The sequence below is a fragment of the Elephantulus edwardii genome, unplaced genomic scaffold (assembly GCF_000299155.1).
Source record: "Elephantulus edwardii isolate Elephantulus edwardi_28Jun2011 unplaced genomic scaffold, EleEdw1.0 scaffold00470, whole genome shotgun sequence".
NCBI lineage: Eukaryota > Metazoa > Chordata > Mammalia > Macroscelidea > Macroscelididae > Elephantulus > Elephantulus edwardii.
In genome coordinates this window covers 438,970-454,516 of record NW_006400220.1, presented here as the reverse complement: position 1 = coordinate 454,516, position 15,547 = coordinate 438,970, and positions in this window count along the sequence as shown.

Below are 15,547 nucleotides of genomic sequence, written 5' to 3'. Positions count from 1 at the left end.
TATTCAACTCTTTAGTATCTTGAATTCTTCCTTGTTCTTTGGCTTCTCTGCGCTCCAGTGCAATTTTCAGAGTATCTTCTGACATCCATTTTGGTCTTTTCTTCCTCTTCTGTCTTTGTAATGACCATTTGCACTCTTCCTGGATGATACCCTTGATATCCTCCCACAAGCTATCCCAAAACTATTGCTCATAGTTTTTCATAATATTCTAATGTTAGTTTTTTTTTTTATTTTAGTTGGTTCTCTTGTGATTGTGCCTGATTGATCTCTTATTCAGATTATTTGTGCCTTCTCCTTTTCTTTTGTGAGTTTTGCTAATGGTTTCTCGAATTTATTGACCTTTTCAAAGAACCAACTCCTAGTTTTGTTGATTGTTTCAATTGTTTTTCAATTTTCTATTTCATTTATTTCTGCTCTAATTTTTATAATTTCAGTTTTTTTTAGAGGGTGTCGGGTTTTCTTGTTGCTCTTTTTCAATTTGCTAGAGATGTTGGGTTAGAGAGTCAATGGCCAATTTTTCCTGCCTTTTGATGTGTTTGTTTATTGCTAGAAAATGACCTCTAATTACTGCTTTGGCTATTTCCCAGCGGTTTTGGTTAGTTGTGTTTTCATTGTCATTTGTTTCAAGAAACTTTTTTATTTCATTTTTTATTTCTTCCAGAATCCACTCATGTTCAAGCAAGTTGTTGTTCAACTTCCAAATGTATGATTTTTTTTTCTCCTGTATCCTCTTGCTATTAAGTCCTAATTTTGTGGTGTTGTGGTCTGAGAAGATACTTTGTATAATTTCTATGTTTTTTTAATTTGTTGATGCTTGCGTTGTGACCTAGAATGTGATCTATTCTGGAGAACGTTCCATGCACATTGGAAAATAAGGTATACTGGGCTTTTTTGAGGTGTATTAGCCTATAAATATCTATGAGATCGAGTTGATTTCTTTTGTGGTTTAATTCTTGGGTGTCTTTGTTGAGATTATTTCTGGTAGTTCTGTCTTTTCTTGTGTTTGTTTTATGTATTTTGCAGATCTTTCATTTGGTGCATAGACATTCAGTATTGTTATATCCTCTTGTTCTATTGACCCTTTGAGCATTATGTAGTGACCTTCCTTGTCCTTTGTGATAGTTTTTGCTTTGAAATTTATTTTATCAGAGATTAGTATCACTATTCCTGCTTTTTGTTGTTGTTGTTGCCATTTGCTTGGTATATTTTGTCTCATCCTTTTAGTTTTAGTCTTTCTTTATGTTCATTTTTCAGATGTGTCTCTTGTAGGCAACATATTGATGGGTTTTGGATTTTTATCCAATCTGATACTCTTTTTCTCTTCAGTGGTGCATTTAAACCATTCACATTCAATGTGATTATTGATAGGTAAGGTTTTATTGCTATCATTATGTTCAATTTTTTTTGGCGTGGTTGCTAGTCCATCCTGTTTTCTGTACCATCTCGGTATGAAGACGTCTCTCAGTGTTTCCTGTAAGGCTGGTCTTGTTTTTACACACTCCCTTAAGTTCTGTATTTCTGGGAATATTTTGATCTCTCCTTCATATTTGATGGACAATTTTGCTGAGTACAATATTCTTGGTTGACAGCTATGTTCTTTGATTGTTTGATATATGCTATTTCATTGTCTTCTTGCTTGCATGGTTTCTGAGAAATCGGCACTTAGTCTTATCTCCTCTCCCTTGTAGGTTATTCTTTGTTTCTCTCTCCCTGCTTTCAGAATTCTCTCCTTATCTTGGGTTCTGGCAAATTTGACAACGATGTGCCTTGGTGTTTTTCTTTTAGGCTTTATTTTATATGGTGTTTGCTCAGCTTCTTGAATATATATTCTTTCATACTTCATTATGCCTGGAAAGTTTTCTTCTAGTAATTCTTCCACAACTTTTTCAGTGCCTTTACTTGCTTCTTCCTTTTCTGAGATTCCAATGATGCGAATATTATTATTATTTTAGGTTTTCTTCTGTTTCCTTCTTTTTTGATTCTTATTTTTATTCCAGCAGACCTGTAGTGATAATTCTATCTTCGATTTCACTGATTCTGTGTTCCATCTTTTCAACTCTGTTTGTGTGTCTGTCCATCATGTTGACAGCATCAGAAACCTTAGCACTCATATTTTGGATCATGGTTTCTTGTTTTTTCAGTGTCTCTAGTGCCTCCTTTGTTTTATCTGCATTGTTTTGGATCTTTTTTTTAAGCTCCTCCTGATTTTTGCTAGCACTTTCCTGTAATTCATCAAGATTCTTTTTCATCCATTGAAAACATTCAATCATTGTTCTTTTAAAATCTGTGTCAGAAAGATACATCAGGCTTTCGGGCTTTAGGAAATCGTTTCTACTGTGTCTTCTTTGGGAGGTGATATCTTCCTTTGGGCTTGTGAGACAAGTGAAGCACCCTGTTTTCTACGGGTCATTGATGAGGCAGACTTTTTTTGTGTCTGAGGTGGCAGCTGGTTTTTTATTTGACGTCATTGCTCCAGGAGAAGGTTGGGCAGAAACATGGGCAGACACATGTAGGGTGTGAGCACACTCCAGCACTTGCATGATTGCAGAGGGAAGAAGCACACACTGATACAAGCAGGGAGGGGTTCGGGAGAACCTAAATTATGAAGGAGGAAGTCTGTTGTTCCATTTCTGATATTGTTTCCCCACTCTTTGGAGATGATCAGGACCTCCCTGTTGTTTGAGTTGGTGGGAACCACATGGACAAGCCAGAAACCAGTTTGTTTCCCCATGTAATTTAATCCTCAATGGTACATGAGTATTTTAGGGGAGGTTGATAAATTTATAGATTTGATGTATATGATTGTCTTCGGCCCGAAGGCCCAAATGGTTTGGGAGGGCTGGGTCTGAACCCTGGCCCAGCCTCCATCCACTGTCCTCACAGGTTTCCTTCCCAAATCCAAATTTTTAAAGATGGCATTACCCACAGACCGCTGGGAGCTCTAGATTTGTACCTATGATTTGAAGGAAGAGGTGATGGGGGGGCGCTGGGTCTGAACCCTGGCCAGGCCCTCCCTCAACTGTCCTTGCAGGTTTCCATCCAAAATCCAAGTTTTTAAAGAGGACGTTTCCCACAGACATCTGGCCCTGGGGGCCCAAATGGGGAGTGGTGCCTCTGAACCCTTGCCTGTCCCCCCAGCTGTCCTCGGAGGTTTCCCTCCAAAATCCAAGTGTTTAAAGACGGCGTTTCCCCACAGCCCTCTATGCCCGAGGACCCAAATAGGGGGCGCTGGTTCTGAAACCTGGCCCAGGCCTCCCTCAACTGTCCTCTCAGGTTTCCCTCCAAAATCCAAGTTGTTAAAGATGGTGTTTCCCCAAAGACTTCTGGGCCTGAGGGCCCAAATGGGGGGCACTGGGTCTGAACACTTGACCAGCCCTCCCTCAACTGTCTTCTCAGATTTCCCTCAAAAATCCGTGTTTTTAAAGATGGCAATTGCCCACAGACCTCTGGGCCCCAAGGTCCAAAAGGGGGCACTGAGTCTGAAACCTGGCCCGGCCCCCCCTCAGGTGTCCTCACAGGTTACACTGCAAAATCCAGGTTTTTAAAGATGGCATTTCCCCACAGACCTCTGGGAGCTGTAGTTCTGTAGCTGTGATTTGAAGGAAGAGGGGATGGGGTGTGCTGGGTTTGAACCCTGTCCTGACCCTCTCTCGATTCTCCTCACAGTTTTCCCTCCAAAATAAAAGTTCTTAAAGATGGCATTTCCCCACAGACCTCTGGGCCCTCGGGCCCAAATGGGGGGGTGCTGGGTCTGAACCCTGGCCCAGCCCTCCATCGACTGTCCTTGCAGGTTTCCCTCCAAATTCAAGTCTTTAAAGATGGGGTTTCCCCATAGAACTCCGGGAGCTGTACTTCTGTACCTGCAATTTGAAGGAATAGGGGATGGTCTGAACCCTGGCCCAGCCCTCCCTCAACTTCCCTTGCCGGTTTCCCTCCAAACTCCATGTTTTTAAAGATGGCGTTTCTCCACAGACCTCTGGACCCGAGGGCACAAATGGGGGGTGCTGGGTCTGACCCTTGGCCCGGTCCTTCCACGACTGTCTTCCCAGGTTTCCCTTCAAAACCCAAGTTTTAAAAGATAGCATTCCTCACAGACCTCTGGGCCTGAGGGCCCTAATTGGGGGTGCTGGATCTGAACCCCGGCCGAGCCCTGCCTCCATCTCCTTGCAAGTTTCCCACCAAAGTCCAAGTTTTCAAATATGGTGTTTCACCACAGACTTCTGGTAGCTGTAGTTCTGTACCTGAGATTTGAAAGAAGAGGGGATGGGGGTGCTGGGTCTGAACACTGGCCTAGCCCTTCCTTGACTGTCCTCGCAGGTGTCCCTCAAAAATCCAAGTTTTTAAAGATGGTGTTTGCCCACAGACATCTGGGCCCAAGGGCCCAAATGGCGGACGCTGGTTCTGAACCCTGTTCCGTCCCTCCCTCGAATATCATCGCAGGTTATCCTCCAAAATCCGAGTTTTTACAGATGGAGTTTCCCAACAGACCTCTGGGCCCGAGGGCCCAAATATGGGGCACTGGGTAAGAGCCCTGGCCGGGCCTCCATTGACTGTCTTCGCATTTTTCCCTAAAAAATCCAAGTTTTTAAAGATGACATTTCTCCACAGACCTCAGGGAGCTGTAGTTCTGTACCTGCGATTTGAAGGAAGAAGGGATGGGGGGCCTGAGTCTGAACCCTGGCCAGGCCCTCCCTGGACTGTCCTCGCAGGTTTCCCTCCAAATATAAGTTTTTTAAAATGGTGTCTCCCCACAGACCTCTGGGAGCTGTAGTTCTGTACCTGAGATTTGAAGGGAGAAGGGATGGAAGCACTGGGTCTGAACCCATGACTCCCCTTGCAGGCTTCCCTACAAAATACAAGTTTGTAAAGATGGTGTTTATGCACAGACCTCTGGGCTCGAAGGCCCAAGTGGGGGGCGCTGGTATTGAACCCTGGCCTGGCCATCCCTCAACTGTCCTCACAGGTTTCTTTCCAAAATCCATGTTTTTAAAGATGGCGTTTCCACACTGAACTCTGGTAGCTGTAGTTCAGTACCCCTGATTTGAAGGAAGAGGGGATGGGGGGGGGCGCTGGGACTGAACCCTGTCACGGCACTCCCTGGACTGTCTTCACAAGTTTCTCTCCAAAATCCAAAATTTAAAGATGGTGTTTCCCCACAGACCTCTGGGAGCTTTGGTTCTGTACCTGCAATTTGAAGGAAGAGTTGATGCGGGGTGCTGGGTCTGACCCCTGGCCGGGCCCTCACTAGACTTTCCTCACAGGTTTCCCTCAAATATCTAAGTTTTTGAAGATGACGTTTCCCCACAGATCTCTGGGTCCGAGGCCAATGTAGGGGGAGCTGGGTCTGAACCCTGTCCCGACCCTCCCTCAACTATACTTGCAATTTCCCCTCCAAAATCCAAGTTTTTTAAAGATGGCATTTTCCCCACAGATCACTAGGCCCGAGGACCCAATTGGGAGGGGGAGAGCAGCACTCTTTCTGAACCTGGCCCAGCCCTAATTCGACCGTCTTCGCATGTTTCCCTCCAAAATCCAAGTTTTTAAAGATGGCATTTCCCAGCAGACCTTGGGGAGTTGTAGTTCTGTACCTTCGATTTTAAGGAAGAGGGGATGAGGGGTGCTGGGTCTGAACCCTGGCCCAGCCCTCCCTTGACTGTCCTCGCAGGTTCCGCTCTAAAATCCAAGTTTTTAAAGATGATGTTTCCCCACAGACCTCTGGATCCGAATGCCCAAATTGGGGGCACTGGATCTTAACCCTGACCAGACCCTCCCTCGACTCTCCTTACAGGTTTCACTCCAAAGTCCAAGTTTTTAAAGATGGCGTTTCCCCACAGACCTCTGGGAGTGGTAGATCTGTTCGTATGATTTGAAGGAAGAGGGGATGGGGGGCACTGGGTCTGATCCTTTGCCCGGCCCGCCCTCGACTGTCCTCAAAGGTTTCCCTCCAAAATCCAAGCTTTTAAAGATGGCATTTGCCCACACATCAAGGAGCTGTAGTTCTGTACCTGCGATTTGAAGGAAGAAGGGATGGGGGGCACTAGGTCTAGACCCTGGCCCAACCCTCCTTTGACTGTCCTCGCAGGTTACCCTCCAAAATCCAACTTTTTAAACACGGCGTTTCCCCACAGACCTCTTGGAGCTGTAGTTCTGTACCTGCGATTTGAAGGAAGAGGGCATGGGGGGCACTGGGTCTGAAGCCTGACCTGGCCCTCCATCAACGGCCCTCGCAGTTTTCCCTCCAAAATCCAAGTTTTTAAAGATGGCGTTTGCCCACAGACGTCTGGGCCCGAGGGCCAATATGGTGGGTGCTGGTTCTGAACCCTGGCCAGGCCCTCCCTCGAATGTCCTCACAGGTTTCCCTCCAAAATCCTACTTTTTAAAGATGGCGTTTCCCCACATACCTATGGGCCTGAGCACATATGGGGGGGCGCTGGTTCTGAACCTTGGCTTGGCCTCCCTTGACTCTCTTCGCATTTTCCCCTCCAAAATCCAAGATTTTAAAGATGATGTTTGCCTACAGAATGCAGGAAGCTATAGTTCTGTACCTGCAATTTGAAGGGGGAGGGGATGGGCGGCGCTGGGTCTGAACCCTGGCTGGGCCCTCCCTCGACCGTCCTTGCAGGTTTCCCTCCAAAATCCAAGTTTTTAAATATGGTGTTTCCCCACAGACCTCTGGGAGCTGTAGTTCTGTACCTGCGATTTGAAGGAAGAGGGGATGGGGGTCGTTGTCTCTGAACCCTGGCCCGATCTTCCCTCCACTGTTCTCGCAGGTTCCCTCCAAAATGCACGTTCTTAAAGATGGTATTTCCCCGGAGATCTCAGGGAGCTGTCATTCTGTACCTGTGATTTGAAGAAAGAAGGGATGGGGGGCGCTGGGTCTGAACTCTGGCATGTCCCTCCCTCAACTCTCCTCGCAGGTTTCCCTCCACAATCCAAATTTTTAAAGATGGCATTTCCCCACAGACCTCGGGGAACTGTAGTTCTGTATCTGCGATTTGAAGAAAGAGGGGATGGGGGGGGGTGTCTGGGTCTGAACCCATGACTGTCCTCGCAGGTTTCCCTACAAAATCCAAGTTTTTAAAGATGGTGTTTCTCCACAGACCTCTGGGCCTGAGGGCCCAAAATGGGGGGCACTGGTATTGAACCCTGGCCCAACCATTCCTCGACTGTCCTCACAGGTTTCCTTTGAAAATCCATGTTTTTAAAGATGGCGTTTCCACACTGAACTCTGGGGGCTGTAGTTAAGTACCCCTGATTTGAAGGAAGAGGGGATGGGGGTCTTTGCAGTAACGCCATCTTTAAAAGCTTGGATTTTGGGGGGAAACCTGTGAGGACAGTAGAGGTAGTGCCAGGCCAGGGTTCAGACCCAGTGCACTCCATTCCCTCTTCCTTAAAAGTGAAGGTACAGAACTACAGCTCCCAGAGGTCTGTGGGGAAGCGCCATCTTTAAAATCTTGGATTTTAGAGGGAAACCTGCGAGCACAGTGGAGAGAGGGCCGAGCCATGGTTCAGACCCAGAGCCCCCTATTCCCTCTTCCTTCCAATCGCAGGTACAGAAATACAGCTCCCAAAGTTCTGTGGGGAAACACCATCTTTAAAACTTGGATTTTGGAGAGACATTGAGAGGACAGTCGAGGGAGGGCTGGGCCAGGGTTCAGAACCAGAACCCCCCCGTTTCAGCACTTGGTCCCAGAGGTCTGTGGGAAAAGCCATCTTTCAAAACTTGGATATTGGGTAGAAACCTGGGAGGACAGTCAAGGGAGGGCCCGGCCAGGGTTCAGAATGAGCTTACCCCATTTGTGCCCTCGGGCCCATAGGTATGTGGGGAAAGGCCATCTTTAAAACCTTGGATTTTGGAGGGAAACCTGCGAGGACAATTGAGGGAGGGCTGGGCCAGGGTTCAGAACCACTGCCCCTCATTTGGGCCCTAGGGCCCAGAGGTCTGTGGGGAAATGCCATAGTTAAAAACTGGATTTTGGATGGAAAACAGTGAAGACTGTCGAGGGAGGGCCAGGCCAGGGCTCAGACCCAGAGACCCCATCACCTCTTCCTTCAAATCTCAGGTACAGAATTACAGCTCCCAAGGTTTGTAGTGAAACACCATCTTTAAAAGCTTGGATTTTTAGGGAAAGCTGCAAAGACATTTGAGGGAGGGCTGGGGCAGGGTTCAGACCCAGCACCTCTCATCCCCTCTTCTTTCAAATCGCAAGTACAGAACTACAGCTCTCAGAAGTCTGTGGAGAAACGCCATATTTAAAAACTTGGATTTTGGAGGGAAACCTGCAAGGACAGTCGAGCAGGGCCGGGCCAGGGTTCAGTCCCAGGGCCAGCATCCCCTCTTCCTTCATATCGCAGGTACAGATCTACAGCTCCCAGAGGTCTGTGCGGAAAAGCCTTCATTAAAAACTTCTATTTTGGAGGGAAACCTGTGAGCACAATGGATGGAGGGCCGAGCCAGGGTTCAGACCCAACGCCCCACATACCCTCTTCTTTCAAATCACAGGTACAGAACTAGAGCTACCAGAACTCTGTGGGGAAACAGCATCTTTAAAATATTGGATTTGGGAGGGAAACCTGTGAGGACAGTCGAGGGAGGAGTGTTCAGACCCTGAGCCTTCCATCCCCTTTTCTTTCAAATCGCAGATACAGAACTACAGCTCCCAGAGTTCTTTGGGGATGGGGGGCGCTGGGTCTGAACTCTAGCCTGGCCCTCCCTGGACTGTGCTCACATACCTCTGGGCCCAAGGGCTCAAAGGTGGAGCACTGGTTTTGAACCCTGGCTCGGCCCTCACTCGACTGTCTTGTCTTCACAGGTTTCCCTTCAAAATCCGTTTTTAATGATGATGTTTCCCCAGAGACCTCTGGGAGCTGTAGTTCTGTACCTGAGATTTGAAGGAAGAGGGGATGGGGTCGCTGGGTCTGAACCCTGGCCCAGCCCTCCCTCGACAGTCCTCTCAGTTTTCCATCCAAAATCCCAGTTTTTAAAGATGACGTTTCCCCAGAGACCTCTGGGCCTGAGGGCCCAAATGGGGGAGTGGTTCTGAACCCTGGCCTGGACCTCCCTCGACTGTCCTCGCAGGTTTCTCTCCAAAATCCAAGGTTTAAAGACAGCCTTTCCCCACAGACCTCTCATAGCTGTACTTCTGTACCTGCGATTTGAAGGAATAGGGGATGGGGGGCGTTGGGTCTGAACCCTGGCCTGGCCCTCCCTCGACTGTGCTCACAGGTTTCCCTCCAAAACTAAGTTTTAAAAGATGGCATTTCCTCACAGACTCGTGGGAGCTGTAGTTCTTTACCTGCGATTGCAAGGAATGCCGGTCTTGTTTTTAGAAACTCTCTTAGGTCCTGTTTTTCTTAGAATATGTTGATCTCTCCTTCATCTTTGATGGATGATTTTGCTGGGTATAATATTCTTGGTTGACAGTTGTGTTCTTTGTGTGTTAGATATATGTCCTTCCACTCTCTTCTTGCCTGCATGGTTTCTGCTGAGAAATCTACACTTAGTTTTATCTGATCTCCTTTATAGGTTATTCTTTGTTTTTCTCTCCATGCTTTTATAATTTTCTCCTTATCTTTATTCTGGCAAATTTGACTATAATATGCCTTGGTGTTTTTCTTTTGGGGTCTATTCTATATAGTTTTCACTCAGTTTCTTAAATATATATTCTCTCATTCTTTATTAAGCCTGGGTAGTTTTCTTCTAGTAATTCTTCAACAATGTTTTCGGTGCCTTTACTTGCTTCTTCCTGTTCTGAGATTCCAACAAAACACGTGTTATTTCTCTTGATGGTGTCCCACATTTTCCTTGTTGCTGTTGTTGTTATGTGCCATCGAGTCGCCTACAACTCATAGCAACCCTATGTACAACAGCCCTAAACTCCGCTCTGTCCTGTGCCAATCGCACCGTTATTTTTCCTTCCTATTTTATTTTGGGTTTTGCTCTAGTAGACCAGTGGTGACAATTCTATCTTCTATTTCACGGATTCTTTGCTCCATCTCTTCAACTCTGTTCATGTATCTCTCCATCATGTTGACAGCATCTGACACATTGGACCTCTTATTTTGGATCACTACTTCTTGTTTTTCTAGAGCCTCTAATGCCTCACTTGTTTTATCTGCATTGTTTTGTATTGTGTGTGGGGGGGGGGAGTTTAAGCTCCTCCTGTTTTTTTCCTGCAGTGTCCTGTAATTCTTCAAGTTTTTCTTTCATCCATTGAAAATATTCAATCACTGTTCTTTTAAATTCTGTGTCAGAAAGTTCTCTCAGACTTTCTGGCTTCAGGAAATCCAGTGACACTGTGTCACTTTTGGGGGGTGACATCTGGCTTTGGGCTTGTATAGGGTGTAAGGTAGACTGCTTCTTTTGTGACTTTGCTTTGGTAGAGTTTTTCATGCCTTAGGTAATTACAGGTTCTTGTTCTGAAGTCACTGACTAGAGGTGGGTGGAGCATAGAGGTGGGTTGATTGTAGAAGCAGGCAGTGGGCATGGAGCATGGAGAAGGGTGGTGAGCATGGAACATGGAGGTGGGCTTTAAACTCATAGTGTGGAGGTGGTTGCTGGGGTCGGATGAAGGCTGGGAGTGGTTACAGGTGCTGATGTTGGGTGTGGGTACTGAAGGTGCTTGGCATGCTCACAGGCACATCCTGGGCAGGGGGTGTGCTGAATCTTTGCCGACTGAGCATGTTTGGGGACTTTTTTCAAATTACAGCTCTCAGGCCCATCTACCTGCTGTACTGCATTCTGGCTGTTTTTCTTCCAGCTCAGGGTTCAGATATTTTATTCATAGAGTCTCTATAAGTCATACTCAACTCAATGACACTTAACAACAATAATAAAAAGCATATATGCAGGAGGAAATCCAAGATGGCGGCAGAGGCAGAGACAACCTGGTGAGCTGCGGAAGTAGTGGACCGCTTGGAGCCGGGCCACTATGGCCTTCTACAGACCTCTGTTTATTGATAATTGAACAGTTAAACAGTTGATGACTGGTCTTCAGTGAAGATCCAGGCTCAGCAACAGGAATTCAGGGATTCCCAAGGAGGAATGGGTTTGCTCCCTTTCCTATAGGTAAGTAACCTTAACACTGAGTTTTACTCCAGACCTGACCCTGAATCCAGTGCCAGTGACAAAAAGGAAATACAACTGACAGCTAAGGAAGCAAAGGAGGATGGACCCTCTGAGTTCAACCAGCCATCCCCACTGTACCCACCTGGGAAAACTTTGCAGTTCAGAGGGGAGCAAATGACAGGAAAATATCTTCTAACAGAACAAGAAGGCAAGCAGCTTTAACCGAAGACCACCAGTAAGGTGATAAAGTGTGCTCCCTTCCCCCTTCACATCAATACCCCTGTTCAGCATGAAGAAGCCAGAGAGTCTGCATCTAGTTCCCAAATCAATAAGACAGTTGGTTTAATTGCCATTGAAAAATACTTACCATCCCCTGTAGCTTCTGGTCCCCACTGGATTCTTTTCATTTCCTTCACCTACTCTCCCCACCAACCAAATTGTGCAGCTCTGCAACTGCATCCCTGCCCATCCTCACCCTTCTGCCCCCAACCCTCACCTCCTTGTACCCCCATTATGTTTTTCCCAATAAAATAAAAAAATTAGTATTAAAAAAAGCATATATGTAAACTTTAAAATCAACATTATTCTCAGTGGAAAGATTTTGACGGAATTCTCTTTATGAACAGAAACTAGACAAGGATCACCACTCCTGTTCAACATGAAACTGGAACTCTTATTCAGAGCAGTAAGGGCATTATAAGTAAGTCAAAGCCATCTATATTGGCCAAGAGAAAGAAGTAAAACTATTTATAATTGCAGATAATATGATTATATTAATATATATAGAAAAATTGTAAGTATCAGCAAGAAAATGACTGTATTTAATTGCACAATTCAATAAAGTGGCAAGGTATAAGATCAATATTAAAAAATTACTCCATTTTCTTTACTGTAACAAAGAAAAGTTGAAAAAGAAAACAATACCATTTATAAAAGCCACCAAAAAGATGGAATCTTTAGAAATAACTTAAAACAGAGATATAAAAGAATTATACAAAAAAGCTACAAATTATTATTATCAAAAAAGCCAGAAAGACTTGTAAAAATGTTGTATATTATAAAAATGGCAATGTTACCCTAAGTAATCTAAAAATAAATACAATCTCAATACAGATGGTCTCATAATTTTTCAAAGAGATGAAAAACTAATCACCAACTTCATATGGAAACAGATCTCAAGAAATGAAATTATACTGAAAAATAAAGACAAAAGCAAGTGTACATTCACATGATGGAATATTAAGCAGCACGTAGGAGCAAAAATTTTAACTTAGTCTCATAAGGACAAATACTGCATAAGACTATTTAAAAAAAATAGAAGGGTAACTAACGGGATGTGCATAAAGACCAAAGGGAGAAGGGGAGAGGGCAGAGGGGACTGAGTGTTAGGAGAAGGGCAAATCAGAGTGTCGCACTGTTTGGTGGGCAGAGGGAGGGCATGATGGAATTAGGAAACATCCAATGGGAACCTGAAAAGACAGGGTAATAATAGTGGGCATAGATCAATGATGATTGTTTTATTATTATTATATTTCATTCATGTAGATATTTTTTCCTCTCCCAATCCACCAGCCAAACTCTTTTAACACCTTATTTCCCCAACTCTCCACCTTCTCACCTTCACCATCCCTGCTCCTTCCTCTTACTTCTTTGTATATCCATACACACCTCACTGTTATTCTTCTATTTTTAAAATAATGGTGGTATATAGTTGTTGTTGTTGTTGTTATTTTATGTGCCATCGAGTCGTTTGCGACCCATAGCGACCCTATGTACAAGAGCTCTAAACGCTGTTCTATCCTGTACCAACCTAGCCATCTCAAACACACTTATTCCCACTGCTCCAGTCACAGAATCTCATCAAAGGTCTTCCTCTCCTTCGCCGCCTCTCCACTCTGCCAAACATGATGTCCCTCTCCAAGGACCAGTCCCTCCTTGCAACATGCCCAAAGTATGTCAGATGAAGCTTCAGAATCCTTGACTCCAATGAGCATTCTGGCTTCACCTTCTCCAGGACAAACCTGTTTGTTCTCCCAGCAGTCCATGGTATATTCAACAATATTCTCCAGCACCACAGCTCAAAGGCATCAAGTTCGTTCTATCAACCCTATTCACTGTCCAACTCTCCGATGCATAGCATGTAATTGCGAAGACTATAGCCCGGATCAGGCACACCTTAGTCTCCAGCCTGACGTCGTTGCTCTTCAGTACTCTTGAGACGTCCCTCACAGCCAACTTTCCCAATGCAATTCGTCTCTTGATTTCGTGGCTGCTGTTACCAAGAGTGTTGATTGTGGAGCCAAGGAAACGAAAACTGTTAACAATCTCTTCGTCATCCATACTGATCCGGCCAATTGGACCAGTGGTGAGAATCTTTGTTTTCTTGATGTTGAGCTTCAATCCATATAGGAGGCTGCAGTCCTTGACCTTCTCCAGCAAGGACTTCAGGTCCTCCTCAGTTTCAGCAAGGAGGGTTGTGTAATCTGCATAACGCAGGTTGTTGATGACTCTTCCACCAATTCTGATGTCACATTCCTCTTCGTACAGCCCAGGGTCTCAGATGATTTGTTCTGCATACAGATTGAAAAGGTATGGAGACAGAATACATCCCTGATGGACCTCCTTCTTGATTTTGAACCTTGCTCTGTTCTGACGACTGCCTCTTGGTCCAAGTATATGTTTCACATTGTTGTTGTTGTTTGGTGCTGTTGAGTCGTAGACAACTCATAGCGACCCTAAGAACGAACAGCCTGAGCACTGTTCATATATAGAGTTTCTGTAGGCAAGCCATATCGGAAGTGGATGCTGCTCCTGCTTCCAGGCTTGATTTAGTCGGGAAGCTCCAGCCAACACTGTCCACTATGGGTACCCATTACCACGATTGGCACATCACTGTCACAGGCTTCAGCATCACAGCATCCACGAGTTACCTCTGTACAGCAATGCACAGACCAGTGCTATACCACCTAGTAGAACGTTTGACAGGAAAACAATTTGAACCTGGCTGAGAGCCACAGATGAAAATCATCCACCTTTGGCTTGGTAGCATAACTTCCTTTTCACTAGGCCAATGTAGCTCTCTTTATGTTTCGCATTAGCACAATCAAGTGTTCTGGGATTCCCTTTCTTCTCAGAGTCAGCCACAGCTTGTTGTGATCCACACAGTCAAAAGCCTTTGCATAGTCAACGAACCACAGATAGACATTCTTCTGGTACTCTTTTGCTTTCTCTGCCAAGATCCATTTAACGTTAGCTATAATATCCCTAGTACCACGACCTCTTCTAAATCCAGCCTGCACATCTGGCAGTTCTCTGTTGACATACTGCTCCAAACGTTTTTGGATAATTTTCAGCAGAATCTTGCTTGCATGTGATATTACTGATATTGTTCGATAATTTCCGCTCTCTGTTGGGTCACCTTTCTTTGGAATGAGAATGAATATCGATCTTTTCCAGTCAGTGGGCCAGCTGGCTGTCTCCAAATTTCTTGGCACAACTTAGTAAGCACATCCAGGGCAGTGTCTGTCTGTTGAAATATGTCAATTTGTATGCTGTCAACTCCTGGAGCCTTGTTTTTTGCCAGTTCCTTCAGAGCAATTTGAACTTCCTCCTTCATCACCGTAGGCTCTTGCTCATATGTCATTTCATGAAATTCTTCTGTGTCAGCCAATTCCTTCTGATACAGTGACTCTGTGTTCTCCTTCCATCTTCTCTTGATACTTCCTAGATTATTTAACATTCTACCCAAGGTATCCTTAAGTATTGCCACCCGTGGCTTGAATTTGTTTTTCAGGTCCTTCAGCTTAAGAAACGCTGAGCGAGTTCAGCCCTTTTGATTTTCTGACACCAGCTCCCTGCACATTTCATTATAGTATCTTGCTTTGTTGTCCAGGGCTGCCTTTTGAAATTTTCTGTTTAGCTGTTTGATTTCTTGGTTTCTTCCTTTAGCTTTGTCTTCTCAGCACTCTAATGCAATATTCAGAGTCTCATCTGACATCCATCTTGGTCTTTTCTTCTTTTTCAGCCTTTGTAACGATCTTTTGCATTCTTCATGGATGATTTTCTTGCTATCCTCCCAGAGCTCGTTATATAGTACATGGGGTTTAAAAAAATTTTCTTTTATATTGATTTACAAAGTTCGTATACATTGTTTCACACCATCCTTCATTCACATTGTGTTTCATACAATCATTCTCATTCATTGTTTTATAAAATTAACCACCATTGAACTATGCCCACCATTTCCCTGTATTTCCAGACAGTATTTCTTCTTATGCCCCTGAATTAAGTCCTGCATAGTATTCTATTATGTGAATGTACAAAAGTTTCTCAATCCAGTCTTTTGTTAATGGATGTTTGGACTGTTTCTACATCCTTGCTATCGTGAATAATGCTGCTATAAACATCTGTGTACAAATCTTCATTTGTATCTCAGTTCTCTTTTTCTTGAGGTATATTCCTAGCAGTGATATACCTGGG